Source organism: Triturus cristatus, chromosome 1_1 (genome assembly GCF_964204655.1).
Source record: "Triturus cristatus chromosome 1_1, aTriCri1.1, whole genome shotgun sequence".
In the NCBI taxonomy this organism is placed as follows: domain Eukaryota; kingdom Metazoa; phylum Chordata; class Amphibia; order Caudata; family Salamandridae; genus Triturus; species Triturus cristatus.
In genome coordinates, this window is record NC_140579.1 from 615122020 (window position 1) to 615144734 (window position 22715).

Below are 22715 nucleotides of genomic sequence, written 5' to 3' on the forward strand. Positions count from 1 at the left end.
GATTACTATAGTTTAATCTCCTTTACCTTTCTGCACCTGCATTTTATTTAACAATTTTCTATAGTGAGACTGCCCTAAGCAGCACTTGTGCACTTTCCCTAGAAATTATTAGTGCTTGCAAGGACCCCAATTTGTTAAAACAGAAAATACAATAGTGCAAGAGCTAAAATGGGCATAGTGATGGGAAGGAGGAGATCAGTAGGGTCAGAAGCAGAGAATGAGTAAAGGTCAAAGGATTGTCAAATGTGTACAGCTATTCGTGGCATAGTAAAGACCTTCACCGGTGAGAGCAAGACCGAAAATTATATATGAAATGAATTAGCTAGTCCATTGGAACCTCTCCACATGTCGACCTGACATGAAAAACATTTACCCTAACATACAAACTGTTTTACTACGCTATTTGTATTGCCATGGTTTTAATGTGTTTTCAAGTGTAATGGCTTTAATTAACTATGCTCTTTATTCATAAATCTGAGTAAAGTAGAATTATACGGTAGCTACTTAAGGGTTGCAGATTTGTCGGGAGAGAAGGTAGAGTGCAGAAGAATTTAAATGTTATGCTTGACTCATTGAAGGCCAGCACAGCACAACACAACAGCAGCATCACTGAGCGCCACCACAGCATCACTCGGCACCACCACAGCATTACTCAGCACCACATCAGTATCACTCCGCATCGCCTTTGCACTAGTACACTACCACATAATCATCACTCAGCAAGACCGGAGTATCATTCAACATCACCTCAGCATCGTCTCCACACCAGTCACCACCACCACCACCCCCTCAGCATCACTCATTACCACCTCAGCCTGCTCTCGGAATCTGCCATCTGTTAATTCTCCCCTAGCGTCTGGCCGCTGCTAGTGTTATAATACAGGTACTAGTTACCAACCATCACCCTCCGATTGTTTATGCCCCCCCAAAAAAAGCTTTAAAAAACAACCATTGGAATAGGCAGAAACAAGTTTCCAGCATTGCAAGAACAATAGAAAACTGAGGACATTTTTTATTGTAAATACTTTTTTAATATGGTCGTTCAGTTGTACATAATGCCTTCTTGGTCATATATAAGGTAACAAAAAGGCTTCTGACACTTTTTTATTATAACTTTTCAGCATGCTGCACATCAGCCACACTTCTCTACAGCACAGCTTAAAGACATTGGCAAAGTCAATAGCTCTGGCTAAACACTTATAAGGCCCCAAAGGCGAGACCTATTGGCTGTGCCAATGCTTTTTTTTTTTTTTTGAGGAGAGGACATGGGGCCGGGTTGGGGGCAAAAATGCCTCTTAGGTATTTCTCTGCACGAAGCCTCGCCCCCTCCAAGGTCTCATCCCATCCTCACACGGTGAGATTTTTGTTGAAGTTGGCAGGTCTGAAGTGGCGCAAAGGTCAGTGCTCCAGCTGACCACCAAATAAGGACCCAGGGCAGAAAGCATCCACAGGAGAAGTGGCAAAAAAGGGTGGACACAGGGAAGGGGGATGGGCTGACCAGAAGGGTGGTAGGAGGAGGGGGGTCACAGCTTCAGGCACACGTGCTGTGGTGCTCTGATCCAGACCAATAGAAAATAAAGAAAGCTGCACCCTGCCGTGCGTACTTTCTACTCCTCGGGGCAGATTTATGTTGCAGTTGCGCCACTTTTGCGCCGCCGTTGCGTCACTTTTGTGACGCAGCAGCGGCGCAAATCCTGCGCCATGGTGCGGGGTATTTACAACGTTACGCATCTGGGAGATGCGTCACGTTGTAAAGCCCTGCGCCACATGTAGGCGTTCCAGGGCAGGTGGGGGCGTTCCGGCGCAGGAACGCCTCCTAAAAGTGGCTGAGTGAAATCTACAAGATTTCACTCAGTCACTTTTAGGCCCATGCTGCCTCAAAACCCTGCGCCTGCTTGAAGCAGGCGTAAGGATTGACGCAGCATTGTAAAGATAGGGCCCCCCAAGAGCATTGCTGGAGCTGCGTCGCGCTTGCGACGCAACTCCAGCAATGCGCCACTTTTACGGCACAGATGCGTCACGCATCTGTGCCGTTTTTGCCCCATGGTGCGCCGCATTATAAATGCGGCGTATCCATGGTGGCGCAGCTGTGGCGCATAATAACTGCCGCATCCCTGCTGATATGCAGGGATGCGTCAGTTATTATAAATCTGCCCCCTCGTGTATACTACAGCTGGCGACGAACGGTGAGATGAAGCAAGCCCCACTGCATAGAGGAGTCACCGACCGCCCAAGGTGGCTGTGAGTACCTTGCACAGACTGCACCAGCCTGCAAGGTATAGTGTGCAGCAAGAACGAGCACTACCTCAAGTAATGCCAACTATCTCTAAATTAAGTTGTAGGCTGAGAGCGAGAACTAGGGTAGTGTTTGGGAGGCACTATTCAGCCTTCTCTTGATCTCACTAACCAGGAAACCTCTGACACCCGCTCTCAATCCTTTGCCAGTCACCATTTACTTTCCCTCTATGGTCTAACTCCTCTCTACTTTTTCCAGCCTTTATTTACTCTTACACTCTGCCAAACTCTACCCGTCTCTCCAATTAGTCTTTCATCACTCCTCCCTAATCTCTTCTCCCTCTCCCCTTCCTCACTCCCTACATCACTAGCATTGTTTCCCCTTCGCCTCCATCTTTCCTTCCTCTCTTCTCTATTATCTTTCCCTTTTTCTACTTTTTAGCACTATCCTCTCCTACACTTGGCTTTTTATCCCACTTTCCTCACATTGAACCCTCATTCCCTACCTCTAACCCCCGCCCACTCTTTTACCATTCTCTTTTTGTCCCAGGATAAAAAATGTATGCTTTTTACAGTAATCTAGTCAAAAAATCAGTTTTGTTTTTACCCATTTTGGTTATTAGTGTTGTTTTTCTCTTCCTTCATTTGAGAATAAGGGTCCCCTCACGAGCCCAGGGCCTTCATTCCCATGCTTTTCTACCAACCACACCACCCTCCCCATTGCGTATGTCACATTGAAATGAAACTCCCTAACTCAGTCACATAGGTCTGCACAGATTAACATGACAAGAGTGACGTCAGGTGCCCAGGCTCGCCTGTAAATTCCCCGTGCGAGGCACAAGGTCCTCCTCACTGACCATCACACCTCAGTTGACTCCCTGCACAGACACTCCCACCCAGTGGTGGCTCCTCCACTAAGGTGAGGGAGCATCCCCCACTGAGCAATGAAAAACTGAAAAATAAAATGATAATAACGCAACATTATTATCATTTTATTTAACCGTACTGGCTCAGTTGGTTGGGGGATGGGGCTGGGTTGTTTAGAGCCGGGGGAGGAGTGCTAGGCACTTCCTAAGTGTGCTTGACATTTTAGCCGGCCCTCTTGCGCCGGCCAAGCAGTCATGCATATTTTGCATGTTCTCCACGCAGGCTGCATTACAGGCTGAATGGAGAACATGCACAGCCTCACAGCCCCTGTCTGAGTGCTCAACCATGGCACTCAGACCAATCACAATGCTGCTGTATGGCAGCGTTGTGATTCGTCAGGTGAGTCTGGAAGGCTGGGTGCTTCCTGGTTCCTGCTGCCTGGGAGAAGAGAAGAATACGGAGGACAGGCAGCAGGCTTTTTAGGTCTCGCCTGAGCCAGCGCATGCGCTGCTCTGGCGAGACATTTAGTTAGTGGGCTGTTAAAAGTCCTATCACAGCTTTTTTTGTGGCATTCTGCGTGCGGTTACGCGCACAGGCACGAGCAGAGGCGCCATCTGGCTTTCCTCTCACTCTCCTGTGCACGCACCTTGTTCTGCCTCTCTGTCTTGCTCGCCCCTGCCCCTCCCCACCACAGAGAGCGTCTCGCGGCCGCGCTTCTTGTAAAATCGGCCACACGCCTTTATCGTTTCAATGCCCCTCCCCCACCACAGAGCGCAGACAACTTTTTAATATTGTATGCCATTCACCAGAACCATGGCAAACGGTACCTACAAACGAGCTGAAGGAATCCCTCTCCAGCCACAACCATGCACCAGAGTGCAGAACTCGTGAGAGCATGGCTTGTCTGATCTGGTTCTAACATGTGATATACTCCGCTGTGTCCACTTGGATACTTGAACTGGCAAAGGCAATAGGTTTGGTTTTTACCATACTAAGACAATCTCTTCAATCTCTTTGTGCATCCTACCTCTTTTTTGTGCCTAGGCCAACAGGAGAGCGAGATAGCAGGCATTCCAGCACAAGCATACAGCGGGATCTAGTTTCTCAATTATATCCACTCTCGCCTTTTCTAAGAAGTCCACAGGTACAGACAGAGTAAGTTAACTTGCCGGCAACCACTTCCATGCTCATAACCCGCCACCTTCACTTCTCAAACCCGCCACTGAGTTCGTGTCTAAAAAATTGACTAATCGCGTTCCAATTGGCACCCCTGAGGCACTATACAAATGAACTTCATAGCTATACAAATTAACTTCATATGGGCACTGCTGTTTTGCCCCAGGGGTACCTTTGAAAGATATAATATGGACGCTAATTTCATTGTTTCTTGACGCCCACCTCTTTCCTAGTTTAAGGCACGCCCTCACTCTAAGTTCTCAATAAAGCTTCTTTGATAGTTCTACCAGCTAAGCTCTCAATTTATTTTATTTGTAGTTTCATATAGTGCAATCTCGACCCGTATTGGATCGCGCTACATGAGCATCAATTAAGTTACGCAAGGACACATTCATTTTGTACTAGGCACGAGGAGATTACGTGATTTGCCCAGAATCACAGGATTCTGTCATTGAGTCGACGCCGAAGCTGGAACCTAGTTTCCCCACCTCCAAAGTCGGTAGCTCTGTCCACAGCCTGCGTTATTTTAGGCAGTTCTTTGTGAGTGACAAAATCCTCGCTGTAAGAAACGTCTAGAGTAACAATTTAGCACCGTGAACGTGCTAATTTCTGGCTCCATGCTTAGAATCACTAGTTTTGCAGCTATTATTGCCCAATATCTTTTCAGAACCTGAGGCTCTGATTACGCTGGATTTTCTTTTCTGTTTGCTCACCAGCCAATAAAAACACAAACAGCAATACCTAGTAGGAATGTGTAACAAACAACAAAACACGCAATGTAAAATGTCTACACACAACACTAGTAACATATAAAATGCTTCTGTCGTAGTCTCTTCCTCTTTCTTTGCTGCTCACAGCAGCTGATAAGCCCCATTATCTTATGTATCATATTTCATCTGTTAAAGTGTATTTTCTTATTTTTATTGACATAGCTAACTTTTGCCCATTATGCTTGCAGGGCTTCTCCCTATTGGCTTAACGCCGGCTCACTCAATCACATCACAGTTTAGTTCGGGTTGTAATGTTGACCTAGGGGTGTTCACCTCAGCACCCCCATGCTGTTATTAAGTTTTAGTTTGACCCAAAGTCACATGACCGTAGGAGTTTAATAAAAGGAGCGGAACAGCACAATCGATTGTTCTGCACCAGCTACGATCCTTGGTGTCTGTCATTGCGCACTGGCGCAGGTATGGACACGCAGCATACCCTTGAAGCCAACGACCCCGCCCCAGCTGTTTTATGTGGCCCCAGCCACGTCAGCAAGGTTCGCCCTCTCCCAGCCCCCATCTCTGGACCTTAGTTGGTGCAGCCTACCACACGGCGCCAGCTTTCTGGACTGTACACCACATACATGCACACAGGTGGACCACCCCTCCCCCATTCTCTTGCTCTCACTCCCAATGAGAGGGCACTAGGGATCTTCGGACCTACCAAGCAGCAGCCACCGCCCTGCTACGGCACACTAAAAACAAGCATTGGCATAGCCAATAGGTCTCACATTTGGGACCTTATAAGTGCCTAGCCATGCAACAGTTGGCGTTGTTGCACCAAGGATATTGTGCTGCATAAATAAATACTTATAAGGTCCCAAAAGCGGGACCTATTGGCTATGCCAATGCTTGTTGTATCTAGGTAAGTATTTTTGTTTTATTCCCTCCGACCCCGCACCCTATCGAATCATTAATATTGTTTTTAAAAATATAGGCCCTCATTACGATGTTGAGCGGACTTGCATCCTCCAGACACCGTTGCGGGGAAGGAACCATCTGACCATAGGTCGGCGGTTCCAACACCCTAATTAGGTTGCGACCGTACATCGGGGGTCATTAGGATGGCGGACGGACTTGACTCCATCCGCCATCCTGTGGTACCCCCCAAGTGCACCCTCACCTCCCCCCAACACATGGGGGCCCGCAACTAGCCCCCCAAAGTAATCCCCACATGCCTTTCCGTGGCGGCATCGCCGCCATGGGAAGGCCTGAAATTCCCATCATCAAAATTTAGTGGATGGTGCCTGCTAGGCACCGCCACCATTTTATGGTCCCTGGACCGTCCGCCAGGCAATCTGAATGATTGCTTCTGGCGGACAAGTGGTGGATGGTCTTTCCGTCCGCCGCGGTCAGGAAACGATTCCCCCCGCCATCGTAATTTGGCATGGGGAAACTCGGTCAGTGGACGGCGGTGGTGGCCCTTCCACCTTCCTAATCGACCACATGGTGCGGTTGCAAGCTTCCCTATTTCAATGGGAGCTTGTGTGGCGGGCCGAAACCACTCGCAGTACAAGCTCCCATTGGAAAATGGAAGTTTGGACACATCGCTGCACCGTGTGGCAGGCACCACAGGTACCGGCCACACAGTGCAGGGATGTTGAGGGGAGCACCATAGGTGCCCCTGAGGTCCATATGTGGAGAGCCAGAGGGGAAGAGGCCCTGGTATGGGCCCCCAAAATCGCTCCCCAATGGCCAATCTATGTCGGAAAGTCCGACATGGATTGGCTGTTGGAAACCAACATCGTTATCCCGACGGCGAAGCTGAGTCTGGCCCCTCCATCATTTAAGGTATTACTATTCCGCTCCCATTCCGACGGCTCACAGAGCCCGTCGGAAGAGGAGCGGAATCTCCTTGTGGTTTTCCCTCTGACCGCCATAATCAATATACGGAGGTCAGAGGGAAACTCAGGATGTCAGGCAGAGAGCCTCCGACCGCTAGCCAGAGGCTCTCCGCTCGACATCCAAATCGGGCCCTTGGTTGTTTAAAATATCGTTTTAAATCATTTTTATGTATGCCAGTATATATTTGAAATATATACAATGTTTTTAAATAATTGTTTATGTTTTTAAATACATTTATAAACTTTTAGCAGGTATGAAATTACATTTTGTGTTTTTTAGTTCCGTAGCGGGTTGTGGGATTATAGGGGTATAGGGCGGGAAGTAATTTAATGATAATAATTTAATGATTATTTTTAATTTATTATTTTTTATTTAATTGGCAATAATTATGTTAATTGTGCTATAAAAACTTTTAATGTACATTTTGGTGCCGATTCCAATCCTGTAAAAATAATGTCCTGTACGACTCGTATCCGTTTTTTTAATACGTACGAATCGTACAAATGCTGTCCCACCGGGAAAATGTCTACGAGACGTCGTCGTAATGTTTTACGTACAACTCGTAAAAATGAAGTCCGAGCGCACAAGTACGATCCGTACCGCCCTTCCCAATACACAAGCGTATGTAAAAAGTCCCGTGGGAGCGAACTCCGTACCACTCGTATCCCGGGTAAACCTGTGCCCGGGATACGAGTCGTACAGGCCCCCCCTCCCCCCCACCCGCGTATGGCCGCACGTACCCCGTATGTCTGCACCGTACCCCCGTATGTCAGCACCGTACCCCCATTACTGCACCGGACCCCAGCCCCGTACATGGACGCGCCGTACCCCAACCCTGTACCCCAGCCCCCTACTTGTACGCGCCGTACCCCAGCCCCGTACTTGGACGCGCCGTACCCCAGCCCCGTACTTGGACGCGCCGTACCCTAGCCCCGTACCACAGCCCCGTACTCATACGCGCCGACCCCAGCCCCGTACTTGGATGCGCCGTACCCCAGCCCCGTACTTGGACGCGCCGTACCCCAGCCCCGTACCCCAGCCCCATACTTGTATGTGCCGTACCCCAGCCCCGTACCCTAGCCCCGTACTCGTACACGCCGTACCCCAGCCCCGTACTTGGACGCGCCGTACCCCAGCCCCGTACTTGTACACGCCGTACCCCAGCCCCGTACTTGGACGTGCCGTACCTCAGCCCCGTACCCCAGCCCTATACTTGTACGTGCCGTACCCCAGCCCTGTACTTGGACGCGCTGTACCCCAGCCCCGTACTTGGACGCACCGTACCCCAGCTCCGTACTTGGACGCGCCGTACCCCAGCCCCGTACCCCAGCCCCATACTTGGACACGCCGTACTCCAGCCCCGTACTTGGACGCGCCATACCCCAGCCCCGTACTTGGACGCGGCGTACCCCAGACCCGTACTTGGACGCACCGTACCTCAGCCCCGTACCCCAGCCCCGTATTTGGACGCACCGTACCCCAGCCCCGTACACCAGCATCGCGTCTGTACGCACCGTACATACGCTAAAACGACTCGTACTGAACCAGGACACTGTAAAACAGCACAAGGAGGGTCAATTTGACTCGCACAATACCACAAAACACGTCTACAGGCGAAAATACATCAAAATGACCTGGCACATCCAAACAGGCAAACAGAGGCCCAAACTCACAACCACCTCTTATAACACACCCACCCAAATTTCAAACTCAGGCACACCCACAAATGGACCAATAAAAAGGGCCCTCATACACAAACCATGAGCCTTACCAACAGACTCCCTGCAGATACAGACCACACCACAACAACTGCACCCATACACCTTTACATATTCACCTTCAAACACACTCCTTCACACATACCCCCTCTCCACATTCCCACACACACCTTCACATTCACACCCACAACCATCCACACCCTCACCCCACACCATGCCAACAGACAAGAATCCAAAGTTCACAAGGGAGGAGCTGGACATCCTTGTCAACGAAGTCATCAGAGTCGAGCCACAGTTCTTTGGAACATTGGTCAGACAGACCAGCATAGCCGAAAAAACACGCATGTGGCAGAGGATCGTCGATAGGTTGAATGCTGTTGCGCCCATCAGAAGGACCAGGAATGAATGCCAAGCCAGGTGGTACGATCTGCGGAGGGCAGTCAAGCGCAAAATGAACAAGGACTACGCCCAGAGCAACATCACTGGAGGTGGGCTGCCCCGCAGACCGGTACATTACCTCCCTGGGAGGAGAAGGTGATGGCCCTGCTTCCGCCGGTGGAAGTACACGCAGTCGAAGGAGTTGCCGAGCCTGGTGAGTACACAAACAATTTACGTAACATGGGGGTAATGGCATCCACACCCCAACTACAACAAATGCACTCACCTACCCCCAAGCCCTCACCGGACACAACCACACTCAAAAACAACGCTCATGCCACTAACATGTTTATGCCCCATTCACAAAGCAAGGCCATGCCATGTCCCAGGCTACACAAACCACAAACCCAAGACTGGATGTACGGGATGCTGGGAGGGTGGGGATCACAAAACACATTGTACAACTCAGAAACAGACACCATTGCCATCAGCCCATATGGCCCAGGTACATACCCATGCACCATGCTCGATGCACAGGGACTGGCAAAGTACTGACAAGGTAGCTGACACTTGGCCCTGCTGTAGGCAGCACAAGGCCCTCCTGTGACCACTGCAAACTCAAACACAAACACAACAAGCTCAGATATCTAGGACAGGAACTCACACTCACTGACATGGCAGCATGCTCCATGGGGGGGACAGATACATCACCTGGGAGACCCACTGCCAAATCACACTACACCCATCAGCAGGCACCGTCAATCAATCAATCAATCGATCAGGGTACTTGTAAGGCGCGCTACTTACCCGTTAGGGTCTCAAGGCGCTGAAGGGGGGGGTGGGGGGGGGGGGGTCCCCTACTGCTCGAAGAGCCAGGTCTTGAGGAGTCTTCTGAAGGTAAGTAGGTCTTGGGTGAGTCGTAGGTGGGTTGGGAGGGTGTTCCAGGTCTTGGCGGCGAGGTAGGAGAAGGATCTGCCGCAGGCGGTCGTACGTTGGATGCGGGGGACAGCTGCGAGGGCAAGGCTGCCGGAGCGGAGCTGGCGGGTGGGGGTGTAGAAGCTGAGTCTGATGTTCAGGTAGGCTGGCCCGGCGTTGTGGAGTGCCTTGTGTGCATGGGTGAGGAGCTTGAAGGTGATCCTTTTGTCGATGGGGAGCCAGTGCAGGTCTCTCAGGAGGGGGATGATGTGGCTGTGGCGGGGGGCGTTGACGATCAGTCGTGCGGAGGCGTATTGGAAGTGTTAGACCTGTCAGCCCTAGGGTGGTCTCCCCCTGTATTTTACCGTTCCTCATTTTTTCCACCCTCCCTTTTGTGTTGGACTTAGGTCTCCGGGCGCCTTATCATTGCCAACCAGTGTTAAGGTGCAGGTGTTCCCTTCTCCCAAGATGGCTGCCACAGGCCCCTGCTACTGCAGAGTGGCCTTTCTAGTAGCACCCTAGCTGCCAGGAGCTGGCTGGAACCCCACAACAATGTTGCGACACCAGCCCGCCTTTTTTGTCCTATAGTTAGAATGGGGAAGCTCCTGGAATGTGCTGGAACCTTCTAGAAGAAGGGTGGGGTTTTACTTTTGCCGCCTTAGAGAGTGGTCACCTGACCTAGGGCTACTTAAGAGAGGGAGGGAACTTTTTCTAGGCAGTTGGAGTAACGCAGACCTGGGGAACCTACGCAGGAATTTTAGGCGGTAGGGCCTAGTCAGGGACCTATGCCTCTGAAAGTGACAGGGCTTAGGTGCTGCCTTTTAAGTGAGTGAGGGATCCTGTACTAGCCCACTGATCTAGCCCAGCGGGAGGGGAACCCAGGAGCCATCTGCCAAGCTTGACTAGGAGCGAACTAGTCACCAACTCAACCCCCCCCCCCCAAGCAACAGAACCCCCAAGGGCGCCAGAGCCAACTGCGCCACTAAGACTGCTGAAACTTAATGCTGAAGTTGATTGCTGAAACTTAATGCTGAAACTGACTACTGAAACTTATTTCTAAAGACTCACTACTGGACTGCCGGGGGATCAACCAGGTACTAGCGCTGTGACCCCTGCGCTCCCCGACCTTGCCTGGGATCCCCCTAGTCAGTCCTGCCACGGGCGCTGGGCGCCGAAGTCACCCCTTAATTTCTGCCCCCCCCGGTGAAGGAATCTGAGGCGCACTCACCGCTGCGGCCCAGGGCCGGAAGGCTGCCCCCTGTCGTCACCGGGGCCCGCGGAGAAGCCCGGGGCCCCGCCGCTGCCGCCGCAGCCGAAGAATTGCGACCCCCAGCGCCGAGAAGGCCTCGTTGGGCCCAGGCGCCCTGCCGCGGCCGCGTAGGCCTGAAGCCAGGAACTCGAGTCACCTGACGGGGGCGGACTGCTAAACGCCGCCCCCGCCGTAGCCCCATTGGTCGATTGGGTCGCGCCCCCGCAGACCGCTCTGCCAGTGGCGGCTGCGGGTGCGGGCCCCTGAGGTAGCGAGGAGGTCCCCAGAAGCACCGGTGAGGCCGGCGGAGCTCCCCGGTCACGTCTGACCCGACCGGGAGCCCCGCGCTTTGTCCCCCACTCCCCGCACCACTCAACTCGACCCGGAGATCGCCGGGAGGCCCCCTCGGAGAAGGAGGAAGATCCGCATCGCAGGTAATCTCCGGGGAGGAGGGCGGGAGGCCCCAAAGGCCCGGAGTACGCCCCTCCCCCGGGGAGATCCCCCGCGAGGTCTCAACTGCCCCCTAAGCGTGCCAGAGACTGGGCGGACCCCTGACTGCCTTCCAGACACCGCGCTGTGTGGAACTACCTCATGTAAAGCGCCAAGGAGTTACCAAGCCCCACGAACTGCTAGGGTTCTCCGCCTCATGTCGTCTATCAAATTCGACACGCTAAGAGTCTGCCAGGTGCCCTGAGTTCCGTGCTCCGATTTAACGCGCTATGCAAATGCCATGTGCAGCGCTATGTTCTTCGGCCTGATTAAACGCGCTATGTTCCTAGGCCTGGTTTAACGCGCTATTCAAATGCCATGTGCAGCGCTATGCTCTTAGGCCTGATTTAACGCGCTATTCAAATGCCATGTGCAGCGCTATGCTCTTAGGCCTGATTTAACGCGCTATTTGATTGCTATGTGCAGCGCGATAATCCTATGCCTGATTTAACGCGCTATTTGATTGCTATGCGCAGCGCTATGTTTAACCGCTGTGCTTGACGTTACCCAGGATCACCAGGTGTTGCGTCTTGGTCAATGTATTCAGGTATTGCCAATTGAAGTGTAATGAGATGCTTCTGAACCTGACGTTTCAATGTATTCAGGTATTGCCAATTGAAGTGTAATGAGATGCTTCTGAACCTGACGTTTCAATGTATTCAGGTATTGCCAATTGAAGTGTAATGAGATGCTTCTGAACCTGACGTTTCAATGTATTCAGGTATTGCCAATTGAAATGTAATGAGATGCTTTTGAACCTGATGTTTTAAATGTATTCAGGTATTACCAATTGAAACCTAATGAACTGCTTTTGAATCTAACCTGATTTAGATAAACCTGATTAAGTTCCATTGAACCTGCTGTGTGGTGTCAGTTATTGCGTGCGCTTCCTGCTTCAGGGGATGTGTGTGTTGTATGGTCGCTTTACACTTAAGCCTTCGGGTGCCCACCCGCTCGAGTCACGTTACCCCCTTAGGGCCTGGTGACCCCTGGTCCTACAGGAAGCGTTGTAGCCGCCGTTGGTGTTTGGCTGGGAGTCCTGCGTAGAGTGCGTTGCCGTAGTCCAGTCTGCTGCTGACGAGGGCCTGTGTCACTGTTCTACTTGTTTCGGTCGGGATCCACCTGTAGATCCGGCGGAGCGTGCGTAGGGTGTTGTAGCAGGAGGAGGAGACGGCGTTGACCTGCTTGGACATGGAGAGGGAGGATGCGAGGATCAATCCTAGGTTGCGTGCATGGTCGGTGGGTGTCGGTGCTGTCCCCAGAGCGGTCGGCCACCAGGAGTCGTCCCAGGCTGAGGGTGTGGGTCCGAGGGTGAGGACCTCCGTCTTGTCCGAGTTCAGTTTCAGATGGCTACTCCTCATCCAGTCGGCAATGACCTTCATACCCTCGTGGATGTTTGTTTTGGCAGTGTGAGGGTCCTTGGTGAGGGAGAGGATGAGCTGGGTGTCGTCGGTGTAGGAGATTATGTTGAGGTTGTGGTGGCGGGCCACTTGTGTGAGGGGGGCCATGTGGATGTTGAACAGCGTCGGGCTGAGGGATGATCACTCACCCCTTACACAAGCACACACCCCCGGGGCAGCCAATGGAGTTACCCACTCTCACAATGGACATGTGACACAACAAGATCAAGCCACAGCCAAAGAAGCATCCAAGCCCAAATTCGACATGTCAAACACTCTGGAGAACATTTCAATCAGTCCCCTGCAACATACCCATCCACAAGTGAACATTGATGTGAATGCTAGGCACATACAACTACCTGGAGGAACTGTGGCAACTAGAATATGTATGAAACATGGATGTCGCATTAAACAGCATTAACATTGTCTCTCTCTCACACACAGGGCAACGTCATGGATCTCCCCCCAACAATGGGGGGGGAAGTACCACAGTCCCAGGCTCGGGAGGAGCCTGATCCCACCGGCAGTGACACCTCACAACACTCCGCGGATGACCTCAACCCACCTGGCCCCTCTGGTGTCCAAGCCCCTGCAGCACCTGCTTCAGGTACATCTGTGCCAACCACCGCCCCCATTACTGCCACATCCCAGGAGACACCCAGGAGCCCTGCCCACACTGAACAACTGAGCCAGTCTGACCTGGAGAGACAAGGTTCGCCGGGCACCCAGGAGGAGGCAGACAACACCGCAACTGCCATCCCTCAGGGGTCCCGTAGACCTGATGTGCCCACAACGGCAGGCCAGGCTCGTGTGGGCAGGGGTGGTAGGAGTGGAGGCAGGCGGAGGCGAGAACCTGACCAGCCAGCTGAAGGGACCGGTATGTCACACGTACGCAACATCATGGAGGCATACCGGCGTGACACCAGGGCCATCAGTCAGGTAGTGGCGACCCTCACAGACATTAAGAATCAGCAGGCCGAGCAACACGCCAGTCAACAACAACACCAAGGACGGATGAAGGCAAGACTGGCTGAGCTCCTGGCGGTGCAAACGGACATAAGCCGTTCACTCCGTCGGATCGCCGACAACATGGGCAACCCTCCCTGTGCCACCAGGCGAAGACCATCACCAGCCACAGGGAGACAGGAGGAGGAGGATTCATCCGACGGAGCGTCCCAAGCATCGTCAAGGCCTGCATCTGAGGGTCCCCGGAGGAAGGTGGGTCGTCCACGGAAAACACCTCATTCACTGACATTCTCTGCCACATGGGCTTGCTGGTCACAGTCTGACCAATGATGACCAGCACTGTGGTCTGGACTCTGATGACTTCAGATGCCAAGGATTCCATCTCCCCCTGTGAACTTTGGATTCTATGCACCCGGTAGAGCACCTTATTTATTTCAAAACACGCACCCCACCGAGAATAAAACTCAATTTTTATTATTAGATGTTGCAGTCATTTTGCATTAGTCCACAACATACGTGTGGGTAAATGTCAAACTATGATTGTGTGTTGAACTAACTCCAGCCATCCATACCCTGGGATCTGAGTCCGGTACAGGACACACATGAGTCACAATGTATCATCCGATACAGACTGGGAGCCCAATACTCACCCGTGATGGCCTCAAGCTGCTGAGGGGGGGCTTGCGATACTGTGTGGACAGACCAATCAGGAAGAGGATGATGAAGGCCTAGAGGTCATGGCTCATGTGGAGGTTTCCGGGGAGGGAGTCCCAGGTATGTTTGGCCAGGTGGGAGAACCATCTCCTTCATGCTGGAGTTTTGTGGATGTGAAGAATGGTGGCCAGGGCAAGTTTGGATGCATAGAGTTGGCCCAACGGGATCCTGGATAACAGACGTACAAGGTTGATTTTGGGGTCTGGGGTTGTTGACTGCCTCCTGAGTGTGTGTGAGGAGTGTGAAGGTCATCCTGCAGCACACAGTGATCCCTTGCAGCTATCTCAGGTGGACGTTGATGTGGCTGGTGCACGGGATGTTGAAGCTGAGGTGTGCAGATGCACCCTGGATGTGGACAAGTTTGCCGGGAGTTTGGCTGTACTTGCTCTGTAGGGTGCGGGGCTGTAGTTGACACAGCTGGTGTCGTGGATCTTGGGGATGGTCTGTCTTGCCTTGGAGTGGATCTATCTGTGGATCATGTGCATCATGCGGAGGGTGTTGCAGCATGAGGTACAGATGCTGGTGAGTAGCATGGCAATTGTGAGCGTCGAGTACAGGATGCACACCATCTTGTGTGCATGGTCACTGGGTGCTGGAGTGCCCTGGCGGGTGGGACACAAGGAGTTGACCCAGCTGTAAGGGGACAATCCTCAGATTATAACCTCAGTCCTGGCCAAGTCCAGCCTCATGTGGCTGATGCTCACCCATTCATTAACGGACCTCATGCCTTCTTGAAGGTTGGAACCGGCAATGGCTGTGTCTTTGGTGAGGGTGAGGAGCAGCTGGCTGTCAATGGCATACGAGATGATGATGAAGTTGTGTGCGCATGTGATGGTGGAGAGGGGGGGGTCATGGACACATTGAAGATTGACACGCTGAGAGATGAGCACTTGGCCATGTTCCAGATGAGGCCACTGTACTACATGCTTAAGGCTTGAGTACCACTCCCATGGCCTTGCTGGTGAGCTACTAGGTGATTTCATCAGGGTCCATACCCGGGATACCAGTGTTGGAGATGTGTGAGCTGACAGTGTGTGAGCACACCATGTCTAATGCTGTGGAGAGGTCAAGGGGGTGGCCTCACCATTGTGGAGCAGGGCAAAGTTGTCGTTGTTGGTGGTAATGATGACGTTTGCAGTGGGGTGATTACAGTGGAAGATGGCCTTGTGCAGGTTGCCTGGAGCTCTTTGCGTGGAGGAAGTTTGTCAGTTGCTCGTTGCCTGTCTTCCTGATGACATTTGCTGGCTAGGGAAGCACGGTGATGTTCCTAGAGAGCCTGCGTTCCTGCCGTCCGTTGTCTAAGAAGGGCCTGGGTCACTGCATGCATCTATCTACCATGGAATGTGGCTAACTCCAATGATACATACATGACGTGCTGGACGGGGCTACAAGGATGGGGAATGATGTGGTTGAGATGTTGTGTGGGAAGGGGCCTGATGGAGATCCCCAGTGGATGTTGCACATGAGCCGGGTGTTGTATCTCCTGATGTTAATGTTAATGTTATTGGGGATTTGTAAAGTGCACGTACGCCGGTTGGCTTCATGGCGCTGATGCTCAAGGTAGACGAAAGGGCCAAGACTAGCACTGTGAGAATAACCAGGTTTTCAGGAGTTTCCTGAATTGGAGGAGGTCAGGACAGGATCGAATTTCCAGCGGAAAGGAGTTCCACAGTTTAGGGGCAAGAGTGGCAAATCTGCGGCATCCTAGACGTGCCCGTTTAAAGTCCGGGATGGAGAGAAGAGAAAGATGAGCGGACCTTAGATTACGTGTAGGGGAGTACCTAAATATCAAGTTATTGATAAACTTGGGACTGTTGCCATGCAAAGATTTAAACATAAGGCAACCAGTTTTAAAGATGCAGTGCTGTAATATTGGAAGCCAATGTAGTTTCCTCAACAGTGGGGAGGCAGAATGCCATTTAGGTTGGTGATAGATCAGTCGCGCCGCTTGATTCTGAACTAACTGGAGGCGCTTCAACAAGTAGTGGGGCATTCCCAAATAGACAGAATTGGAATAATCCAAGTGAGAAAGAACCGTAGATATCATGGCTTGGTTCAGGGCGTCATGGGAAGGAACCAATGGATTTTCCTGATTTTGCGCATTTGAAAGAAGCACTTAGATACCACAGCTCCAACCTGGGTTTTCAGAGACAGGTCGCTGTCCAAAAGCACTCCTAGCGTTTTGGCTGAAGATGAAGGGGTGGGGGGGGGGAGCCGAGTTCTAAGGGCCAATAATGGGGGCCCCAGTGCTTATGGCTGTCACCAGTGAGGATTATTTCCGTTTTTCCGGGATTCAATTTAAGATGGTTGACATCCATCCAAGTTTGGATGAACATCATAGTCTCCTGGAATTCCGTGATAGAGTTGTTGGAACTATCAACCCTTAGAAGGAGCTGGAAGTCGTCAGCATAATTGAGGACCAGCACATTTCTGTCTTTAAGTGACTTGATCAAGGGCGCCATATAGATATTAAAAAGATGGGGGGAAAGAGCCGAGCCCTGGGGTACCCCACAGGTGGTAGTGTGTGAGTGTGAGAGATACTGACCCAGGCGACCAGCTTGTGACCGATCCTCCAAAAAGGAGGTGAGCCAACCAGCCGCGGTCCCCCGGACACCCGCCATCCCCACACGGTCAACCAGAATACTATGGTCGACCGTGTCGAAAGCCGCGGAGAGATCCAATAGGACCAGGGCTCGGGGACGACCTCCATCAGCATTGTCCCGCAGGCTGTCCACAACTGTTAGGATCACAGCTTCGGTGGAGTGGGTGGGACGAAAGCCAGCCTGATGAGGGTCCAAGTATTTAGATGACTCTAAGAAATTAGAGAGACAGTTTGCTATGTATCCCTCCAGAACCTTGGCCAAGAAGGGTAGCAGCGAAATCGGACGATAGTTGGAGAGAAGTGCAGGGTCAGCTCCCACCTTTTTCAAAAGAGGGACCACTATAGCCTTTTTAAAAGCCAAGGGAACTGTACCTGATGTGGTGGATTCATTCAATAGTGCAAGTGCAGGATCGGAGTGAATAGCGAGGCACTCTTTCAGGATATGGGGGGGACAACAGTCAGAGGGAGAACCAGATTTGATTTCCACCAATAGATCTTGAAATGCCTTGTCACTAATAGTAGGGAAGATACTAAGGGTTCTGTTGTTACAAGGTGATACATGGGAATCCAGGGGAGAAAGGTGAGTAGGAATGCTAGCTTTTATTGAAACAATCTTATCTCTAAAATAATCATTTAATGAGTTGCATTGGCCTTGAGAGGTGGCAGCCTTTAAAAGGGTACGCTCAGGATTGGAGAGTTCATCTATTATAGAGAAAATCACTTTGGAATTTCTGTTAGATTTCAATATACGGTCCGAAAAGAATGCTGCTTTGCGGTCAGAACACTTTTCTTATACTCTTTCTGGGCAGTAAGATACCGAGATCTTTTTTCTAAGGAGTATTGCAGGCGCCATTGTCTCTCCAATTGACGCAATGCCAGTTTCTGGGCCTTGAGGTCATCCGAGAACCATCTGTTAGCCTCCGCTCTACAAACTAATTTTACTTTTTTAAATGGGGCATGTTTATCACTGGCGTCAAGAAGCCATTTAGATACTTTATTTTCCGAGATGTTTACATCATAGTCGGATAGTGGGACAGTGTCAGCTAGTGTATTAAGAAAGTCTTCTTTGTTGATGAGATTCCATCTCCTAGCCAGATTTCCTTCTGTCGCATTGAGTTTCTGAGGAAATGATCGTATGAGTGAGAATTTTATCAGATAGTGATCAGACCAGATACAGGGTGAAGCAGTCGGGATGGAAGTAGTCACGCCGAATGCCCAAATTTGATCTAAAATCCGGCCTTTAGAGTGAGTTGGAGATGAAACTATCTGGGAGAGATTTAAGTTTCTGAGCAAATCAGACATTTCAGCTGATTGGGGCCCCTCATTAGGATCGCCGTACCAATAATTAAAATCACCCACCAGAAGAACCTTGGCATGTTCCGTCACCAGTTTGGCTATCTGTTCACTAAGAGCCAACGGGAAAAGAGGCATCTGCTTGGGTGGTCTACATAACAAGACACATACCATGGAGTCATTAGCTGATTCAAGTTTTATCACTAAATTCTCAGTGTCTATGAGAGGAAGGTATGTCAACGAGCAGAACCTGAAGTCAGTGCGAATGATAGCCGCTATTCCCCCACCTGACTTCCTGATGATGGAAGTGCTAAACCTGTGGGTGGTTGGTCCCGCGTATAATAGTGCGTTCTGCCTCTGTGTGCCAAGGCTTGCGTGTATGTCCATTTGCTTGCAGTGGTAGAAAGTAGAAAGGGATTGGCTCAGCCTTGCAAGGGTGGGCTGTCTTGTGGATGGAGAGCTGATATCAGTGCACTCACAATGCAGAAGAGCTCCTTGATGTTGTGCGCTGTGTTTGCCTCTGCACCTTCTGAGGGATCTCCAATTGTCCTTGATGATCACATGGTGATGGCTGTGTGTGCCGTTTGCCCTGCTTGTAAGGCCACTGATGGTTATTTGTGTTGCAAGCTGTGCACAATAGTCCTGCTAGACGTGTATGAGTCCACTAGCTGTGCCTGGTCACAGGTGGCGTAATTCTTGATGTGCGTCACAGGAAAGTCCGTCAACGTGGCTAGATTGTTGGATCAGTTGGTGATCCAGTGTGTGAGGTTGCAGGGTGTGGCGGTGGTGTTGGTTCTAGTGTCCCACACAGCATGTCCACTTGGTGGCCGCAGTGTCTTGGACCCCCTCCGAAGCCTAAGACCAAAATAAAAAGTTTGGGGGTCTGGCTGGACTCTGCCCTGAACTTCCAGCATCAGGCTAACAAAGTAGCCGCGACCTGTTATGGGCTTATGAGAGTTCTTAAAAAAGTCCTTGACCTGCTTCCTTTTGAAGCCAGACGTATATTAGTCCAGTCGCTGGTTCTCTCGCGACTGGACTATGCTAATGCTATCTATCTAGGGACCTCAGCAACTACAACAAAAACGTTGCAAGCTGTACAGAACTGTGCAGCTCGCTTACTCATGAAAGTCCCCAAACGGTCATCAGCAAAGCCCTCAATTCGATTGCTCCATTGGCTTCCAATCCATGAAAGGATTGTGTTTAAGACTATGTGCTTGGCACATAAGTCCATTCACAACCTTGGACCTTCCATTCTGGACCCTTTCTTTCGTCGTTATCATTCGGTTAGATCTCTTAGATCTAACCAACGCAATCTGCTTGTTGTGTCAAAGGTCAGGCTGGCCCGCATGGGCGGCCGCCGACTCTCGGTCCTAGCAGCTAAAGAATGGAATAAACTCCCTGACAACATCAGGCTTGAACCAAATCACATTGCCTTCAGGAAGCAACTAAAGACATTCTTGTTTAATAACATCTCCTAATGCTTGATAATGTCCTTGGTCTTGACAGCGCTGGGATGCTCTAGGGTAGCCATGCGCTATATAAGAAGGTATTCATTCATTCATGTCTGTGTTGACTTACATCAAGCATCTGTGGAGGTTTGGTAGCGGGGTGTGTGGCAGTGTGTTGCTTGTCAGAAACGTGGATGCCAATGTGGACGGACCAATGATGGATGCTGGTGTGGTTCTCATCCAGCCAGAAGTTCTGGGCCCCCAGCCACATGTATCCTGTGGATGTGAGTGTGTGCGTGAAGATGCACGTGTTGATGGCTTTGTTGAACTGTGGATGTAGGCTTGGAGATCTGTAGATTAGTGTTAATCTGAGGGTTTGCAGGGGGTTTGTGCCAAACCCGATTAGTGACCCTGAGTGCGTACTTGTGAATAGACATCAATTCATCCCCCTGGATTGTTAGTGTTGTCCCTGCGGCTGCTCTTGTAGCCGTCTGAGATGGCAATTAAGAAGTTGTGTGCTGCGGATGCTTTTATCCACGTCACTGTCATGAAGGTGATGTGTGGTCCTGTTGTGTTGAGGAGGTAACAGAGTCCAATGGCGTGCTGTTGGACGGAGCCGGTGTGGAGTAGGAGGGACCTGACCTGGTTAGTGTGCCCGGGCCTGGAAGGCGGGGCAGGGCTGTGTAGGCAGTTGGAGTTGCACACTCAGCATGCGAAGGGGTCGTGTGCGCGCTTAGGGTATGGCTGAGAGCATGTGGTTGATTTTTGGTTGCACATTGCATGGGGGGTGGCTGCAACATGAGACTGTTGTGTGATGTGGGTCATGCAAGGACATGAGTGTCGTGCAATGTGCACATTGCATACGCTGACGGTCCTGTCTTTGGCACCACGTGGCGGCAACAGTGGCACAGACAAGCTGTTGCCAGCCCAATGAATGGGTGGAGGGAGGAAGGGAGGCATGTGGGTTGCAGAATCCGGGAACTTGGTCGGCCCTTGCCGCAGGGGCCGCAGCAGCAGGCGGCATGTACTGGAAACTATGCCGAAAGTAGCACACAAAGACAAGGAGGTCAGAAAGGACAACAATTGCAACAGGCGTACGTAAAGGAAGGAGTGTCAGGTTAGTCATGGCTCACCCAGATAAAATGGCTGAACAATCACCAAAGATGACTGACACAGGATCAGGTAACAGAATGCCGATCTGCGCACAGGAGACACACCCTCAGCAGGCGTGTCCGGCCCGTTGGGGTGAGCAACCTGGACAAAAACATACACACCCATGGACCTCATGCACAATAGAGATCATTATCCATGAAGAAGTGAATGCATGTTGACGAAATACACATACACTCCTAGGCACAATCTTTGACAACTATGCCAGAGATGACGCATGCAAAGTGGCAAGAGACCTGCATTGACAGAGATGAGGCACTTATGAGTGTGAGGAACACCTTTATTACTCATACTCACACAAAGGGAAATGCATCTATGTGAACAGACTCAGGTCAATTGACTGAACATGTGGGACCTACGCTGGACACCCCCTTCACAACGCGGATGTTGTAAATCCAAATGAACTGGCACACAAGTTAAGGGGATGAGCCAAACACCTCCTGCTGCACACGGAGAGGCTGCAATTCCCCATTGAGCCTGTCCTGGGGATGTCCCACACTATGTCCACCTGTAGCATCCCATAGGTTTCAGAGGGAATTATTACACACATTGATGCCTTCACCTGAATCCTACACCCATTACAGATGACTGTCAAGAAGGGTGACTATCAATTCATGGGAGTCATGCTACATGTTATGTGCCCCATGGTGAGTCGACATGTATGCATGGGAACACAACATGCACAGGAGCAGTATCCACACATTCCAAACACGTACCACCCCAAAAATTGCCTTGTTTCAATCCTTACCCAAAATGACCTTTTCCCGTGTCCGTGCATGGAACGCTGATTCACCACACGTTGCAATACTCATGAGGAATAGCAGGAGGACAACGATGACATGAACAGACAACATGCACAAGTACCTGGGAATGACAGACACACAAGAAGTCAGCGCAAAGAGTTTTCTACGCATACATGGTCATTTACTAAACCTGAACAATGTTGTCCCCATGCTAATTTAAAAGACAGTGTCTCAGGTAAAATGTGTGGAATGACATCCTCACTCGAGTGACACATCAGAACACACATCTAAGTCACTTAGCATACAGTCAGCTGGACACACATATTGCAACACATGCCACCCAAGGATACAAGCGTGCACCCTCAGACCCAGTGACTCACCATTATGAGAAGAAGTTGCGTATGAGCTGACTCCGGATATCCTCATCCTCCTCCTCCTCGTCACTTGCCACGTGACCAAGCCCTTCATCCTCCACGGGTGGATGTTCCTGCTCATCCGGATCCAGGATGAGTGGCACTGCCTTCTCCACTGCCATGTTGTGCAGCATGCAGCACACGAGGAAGATATTGCAGACCTTCACCGGTGCATATGGGAGGGACCCGCCTGTCTTGTGAAGGCACCGGAATCGGCTCTTTAGGAGGCCAAAAGTTCTCTCAATCACTCGCCTGGTCTGCCCGTGTGCATTGTTGTAGTGGTGATCTGCAGCTGATCTTGGGTCGCAGAGAGGTGTCATCAGCCAT

At 51.0% G+C, this 22715-nt stretch overlaps 1 long non-coding RNA gene across 1 annotated transcript in view; it reads left to right on the forward strand.

Annotated features, from left to right (window-relative positions):
* Positions 1 to 14463, forward strand: part of LOC146870718 (uncharacterized) — a 95710-nt gene extending 81247 nt beyond the window's left edge. Inside the window, exon 3 of the long non-coding RNA XR_014959442.1 lies at positions 13484 to 14463. This is a non-coding gene — a long non-coding RNA (uncharacterized LOC146870718). The remainder of the gene's footprint in view (positions 1 to 13483) is intronic.
* Positions 14464 to 22715: the final 8252 nt, after the last annotated feature.